Raw genomic sequence first — 6227 nt, 5'->3', positions numbered from 1 at the left:
AGTATCGTAACTGAGTGAAGTCCCTGTCTTCTCTCTTTTTATTGGAGAATCATATGAAAAAAAAATCCCATCTTGTTTCTCCCATAGCCCATGCTGTCTTCCATGTTTCCTATCAGAAATCCATTGGTTGCATTTGTATTCAAGGGGTGCAAGGCTGGCATGAGAACAATGTTGAATCAGTGCTGATGCAAAAGGTATCAGAGCAGTCAAATATGCTGGGGGAAATGTGCAAATTACAGTCAGCAAAATGCAGCTGTGGGTTTGGTGACCTGAAACCTGGAGTGGGGTTTGCTTTAGCTGGACTGGAACTTGCCAGGCCTGTATGTTATTTCATGGCTTTTGGAAGCACCAGCTGCATTTTTCCATTGTAGCACAGCAGGGAAAAGGGGGAAAACCACAGACCGTGTGATTTATGAGATGCTTCTCTTGGATATTTCCATCTGCAATCTGGAATTATCAAGTAATGTAGAAACCCTGAATTATTGCTCCAACTACTCCCACCAACTGTGCTTTTGCCATGATTTCTTATGCAAGTCCAGCTTCTCCTCCTCTGCGCCCAGTAGCCTCCAGTGCTGGATCCGTCTGCAGCCGCCCCTGGCCGTGCCTCTTGCCCAGCAGCAGGTTGGTTTCATGGCTCATGATGGTTAGTGCATTTTGGATAGTCAATGATAGCTAATGGAGCTGAGCCCATCTGCTCTCATCAAGAACTCTTGGCTTATCTCTTTACAGCTTAGCAGGACCTGAAACACATCTGCTGAGTGAAGGATGTGCTGGAGATGAACATTTTCTGCTCTGGCAAGTAGCTCCTTGCAAGTCTCAGCCTGTTTTCCTGAGTGACAGGCTCCGGGCAAGTGCTTGGGTTGTGTGTATGTGTGTTAGTGCCAGCATCATCCTTGTTGGCTTATCCTCCTGGCATTGCACACATGGACATCACCTGGGTTTTCCTTACTGCAGGCTCAGGGGTGACCAGAGAAGGGTCAGGGGACTTTGCACAGCTCCCTTGTTCCTCCTTGCATTGCTTCATGGAATGTGGTTTTCTCCCTGAACTGCAGAGGTGACTGAGCTGGAGGATGAGCAGAGCACAGCTGCTGCTGTGACTCATGCAGGTGCTTCACTCAGCACCCAGCTCATGGTGTTATCCCACACGATGTTATCCTGCATCTATGTGATCAAAAAGGCTTGCTGGGGGGAACAAACAGTTGCTGGTGTAGGGAGAGGAAACTATAAGGCCAGAGTGGGAAAGGCTGGAGACACCACAGCATCTGCTGAAGGCTCAGCCCAAGAGATGCTCCCCAGACAGGGTCTTGCTTGCAGGCTCCAGGTGATGGGTTGGCATCTCCTCTCCTCTATTTCCAGGGGTCCCGGAGACTGGGGCGACAAGCACAGGAGCAGAAAAGCCCTGTGGGACGTGCAGCCTGCCCTTGGTCCTCCAAGGAAGGCTGCTGGAACGAGCTGCTGCTTGTGCTGCTTCCCAGCTCTGCAAGCTGGAGTGGGGCTGTGCTTGGAAGAGGGAAGAAGAAAAACCTCGTGGGAATTGGATTTTAAAGGCAAGTCACAGGTTCAAAAGTGGCTGCAATGTGAACAGAAATCTGCTCTTTGCAGCCAATTAACAAGGCTGAGAAAGCAGCAGGAGCGTTTTGGGTTGTGACAGTGTTAAAAAGGCACAGAAACTGAACAGCATGGATTGAACATGCCACCCATGCGAGCTGTCACTCCAGCATCAGTGACCCAGCACTGAGATGATCTGCTGGTTGCCTCAGCAGCAGGTCCAGCAAGGTCCCAGGCTGCCCACTGGAAGGGCCTGGTTTGGGCTGTTTCTGCTGTGTGGGGGTGGCAGTGTAGTGGGGATGCTCCGGCTGCCTGGCTCCGCTCCCATGAACAGATGAGTTTGCAGCTGTTTCACTGTCCCAGCAGAGTGAATCAATGAGCGTGGCTCCAAATTCATTTAGCAGACTTGGAGAGGCAGGTGGGTCTGGCACAGCATCCAGGGTGAAGCTGCAGGAGTCAGAGGGTGAGGGGGACCCTTCCCACAAGAGTATTGCCTGTGTGCAAGGCAAGGGATGCTCTGTTGTCCTGATGATGCAAGAAACTGGTCCACAGGGCCTGTGAAACACTGGGAGTCCCAGAGAGACAGATTTTGTTTCTCTCTTATAAACAGTAAGACTCCATGTCTGCTGCCTGGGGCTCACACACACACAGAGTCCCTCTGGGACCTGTGGAAAGAGGCTGATCTGATACTACAGTGCAGGTGTGCCCGTTGGTATGAGGCTCCAGGGGCACTTTGTCCCAGCTAAGGCAAGAGGAGGATCTCCAGACACTTATCACACAAGGCATGGACAGAATCAAGTAGAAGCTGAGCTCTGTTCATTGTGGCACCTGAAGAGAGTAGACACCCGCTCCATGGGTCACCTCCAGACCTTCCTGCCCCACTGACATGTGTCCCCTTATTGGGACGCTTCCTGGACAGCAGCGAGTGCCTGAGCCTGTGCAGCTGGGGATGGCTCCCCTCTGGCTAATCCATCCTTTGCCCCAGCCACTGTGGTCACAGCTCCACTCCCTGCTCCTCAATCAAGTTACTGAGGAGCAGCACCTCAGGCATCGGAAGAGAGCAGTGAGGAGGTACTGGGGGGAAGGTGGGCAGGGGATGCTCATTGCCCCACTCCGGGATAGGGTTTTCTGTCTTGGAGGTGAATGCTGGGAAGCAGCTCCCTCCTTTCTTCCTTCCCTCCCTCCTTTTTTACCTCAAGCCAAAAAGAAAAAAAGCTGTGACAGCTTGATTTAGGGCCGGATAATGAGGCAGTGGTGAGGAGGATGGGTACAGCGGGAGCTGCGCCTGCCAAATCATTCGCCTTAATTGATCAAATAGTTTTATGCACCGTTTATTCCTGTAAGGTGACCATCAGCCCTGCCTCCTGCTGCATGAACTGAGAAGAGCAATGCTGGGAATCACCTGGGCTGAACCCTGCTGTGACAGAGAGGTGGGTGGCTGCTGAGGACATCCTCTGCCACTGAGGACTTGCCCGGCTCCCTGCACCAAGTGGATGGTGGGTGAATGGATCCAGCCTCTCCAAGGCTTGCAGCAGACAGAGGCACAGCACAGGCAGCATCCACGTGGCAGGGCTTGTCCTGAAGTCCTGCCTGGAGCATGGGTGCATCCTTGTGTGCCACCCAGGCTGTGCCTGCCCTTCCCTGGGGCTGGCTGTGTCCCCAGGGCAGCGTGCCATGGGAGGGCTGTGCTGCTGTTCACCATATGAAAGGAAACATACAGCGAGCCAAGACAGACACGTAAGTAATTGCCAGGAAATGTTTTCCCCATGCAATTAAGTCGCTGTAATCACTAAATCCCTCAGTCAGAGCTGGATCTGTTAATCTACAAAGAAAGAACAAACCAAACCCATTCCTTGCTGGCTTTTATCTCACACCCTTCTGCTGCAGGATACCAGTGATGGGGAATTGCTCTCAGTGTGGGAGGGATGAGGAGGCACAAGGCTCTCATTCCAGCATCCTCCCTTGGACATCACTGCTCCGGGTCCCTGAGCATCCTGTGTCCCCTATGTCCTGGGTTCAGGCTGGCTGTCACAGAGCTGGGGATCCCCTTGCCCACCCAGGCTTTAACACATGGCATTTGCCACATGGAGAAAAGCCATGGGTGTCATTCACAGCCTGGGTGGGTTGTGGTGAGAGCCAGCAGGCAGAAAACCTCATGATCCTTTTGGAGCTCTCCCCTATCTAGCCAAGCCCAGATTAGCTCCATCACAGCCATGGGAAGCAGAGATCCCTTCTCTCCCAGACGCAGCCAGTCTTCTGCACTTTACCCTTTGCTCAGAGCAAATCAAGCGGCATAAGATTTTCTTGATCACACACCCAGGGATGCTCCATCATACTCCTGTGCTCCAGGGATGAGCAACTAGACCACAAAGATTCAGGAGAAGGCTGGAAATCCTGGAGACTTCTGAAAGGGAGTAAGACAATCGGATGGAGGTGAATTGATAACTGGAGCTGAGTCTCCTAGCCCAGGCCCATAGGAGGAAAGTGTCTGGCCTGTGCTCCTTGCTGCCAGTCGAGGAGGATGCTGTGCCTGAGGCATGTCAGGAAGAATTGCCGTTCTTTATGGCCACTAATGGTATTTGCAGCTCTGCATTTAAAGATGATGGTAAAGGTAATCAAACTGTCAGGAACAAAGACAGATGGGGAGCTCACTGGAGCCAGCGAGGGATTCCCTGCTTTCAGTTAACAGCCGTGATTTATATTTCATTCACACCTACGGACTTGGAGCAAGGAGCAGGGCAGCAGTGCTTTACAGAAACTGTAGGGAGAGGTACAACAGACACTGGATTTATCTGCACTTCAGCTTCTAGACCTGTTTATGCCTTCATGAGACACTACCATGAAATATCACAGGGGTTATTCACTTTTCCTATAAAACATTTTGGTGAGCAGAATTCCCTGATAACAACCCGCAGCTTAACTTCCTGCAGCCGGATGCATCCTGACAACCAGCAACCCCCTTTCCCTTCCTGCTCCTCCAAAGCAAGGTTTTGACAAGGTCCCAACAACAGGCACTGCAGTCCCTATGACCTGTCTGAGCTATGAAGTACATGTGTTTCACAAGTAGGGCCTGTGACAGCAGCAGCAGGGATGAAGGAAGAGGAGGGAGGTGTAAGGACTCACTCAGCAGCTCCAAAGCCGCTGACCTTAACCTGCCAGCAAGGTCCATAGCTCTGATCTCTGGCGGATGTGGATCCCCCACTGTCTATCAGAGACATCTCTTGCTACTCTTCAAGCTCTACCATGATTCTGGCTTCCCTCCTTTCTTCTGTCTTCAGCTGTTGTCTCTTTTCTCATCTTACCTTTGTACAGTGTCACATCAACAGCAGGGACAGCCGGCAGCCTTACTTCCTTTGTGACAAACTCATTCAGCACGGGGCTGTACCAGTGCTGATACCGTATCCACGCAACCTGTCTTTCAGGGATCCTGTTTGCTTTATTTCTGTGGATTAAAAAAAGCCCAGACCCAAACCAAACAGCAAGAAAACAACAGCCTTACTAAGAAGAGTTCCAGCAGTTAATTAGTCTCAGCATTGAAAGGGCCACTGCCCGGCAGCTAAAAATCATCATGTTTGAATGGTGAATTAAGTCAGCCAAGCAATAAATCTGAGCAACAAAACAGTCCCTTTAGCTCAGAGGAGCTCTCTTTCCTCAAAACACTGATAAATGGCTTCTTCTGGGAGTCCAAGAGGTCATCAAATTAATAAAGCATTTCAAGTAATGTATGGAAGTGAAGTGACACCCTGCTGCAAGAAATTTGCCATTAAAGCCAACTCTCTGTAACAGAGTGTGATGCAGAGAGGATTTCCAAAGCAAACCCATCCTCTAATTTAGGACAGTTGTCTAAACTCCTTCATGTCTGTTCTGGTCCATTGTCTTCCACCCTAGTCATTATTTAAGAGAGATAAGCTTGAGAAAAACTGACAAAAGAAAGAACAATGAAAAACTTGGATTTTCCCTTTAATCAAGATACTCAGAGTATTTACCATGAAGGAAAGGGAAGGGACCAAGGAGGGAAAGTAAGTGAAATGCTGAAAAGCTGTCAAGATAATGGCAGGACAGACTTGTTTTCTTTGCAGTTGCTGCTTTACATCCCCTACCACATACATGTAACAAAGCTATGGCAAGAATGCTGCACCCAAAATACTGGATTTACTTGTTTTGACATGAGTAGGGGCAGGGACTGTTGGCTGTTAGCATGACAGCAAGAAGGTCCAAAGTCTAAGAAGCAACACTCAGACACCCAGGCATTAGATAAACAAAAGGAGTTTGACTTTCAATTAAATTCTGCAGGTTTAGCCTGAACACAGAATGATCTCTTTGGTCACAACAGGCCCATAAAGCCAAGTAAGGTCCCTGCTTTATGCCAACCTCTGATTCATTTCCTGCGTGTTTTGGGTGGCCCAGGCTGTTCTCCATGTCCTGATCTTTAGAGGAAGAGAAAGTAGCACAGGCCACAATCGTCACTTTCAGCTCTTCCAGATGGCCTGTGACAGGCCTTATGCCAGAGGCAAAGAAAGATTAAGGCAAGGGGAACTCCCGCTATCTCCAACTACTTGGCTAGAAGTTTGTGTAATGGCAGCTGAATACATCCCCTCACTTTCCACTTTCTGCAAGCTTGCATTACACTTGGCATGATTTAACATGAAATATGTATTTAATAAAACAGTAGCACAAAG

This window comes from Pezoporus occidentalis, unplaced genomic scaffold, assembly GCF_034315485.1.
Source record: "Pezoporus occidentalis ecotype Australia unplaced genomic scaffold, CSIRO_AGI_Poc_V1 ctg142, whole genome shotgun sequence".
Lineage (NCBI taxonomy): Eukaryota > Metazoa > Chordata > Aves > Psittaciformes > Psittacidae > Pezoporus > Pezoporus occidentalis.
The sequence above is the reverse complement of the archived record's forward strand: the minus strand, read 5'-3'. Positions refer to the sequence as shown.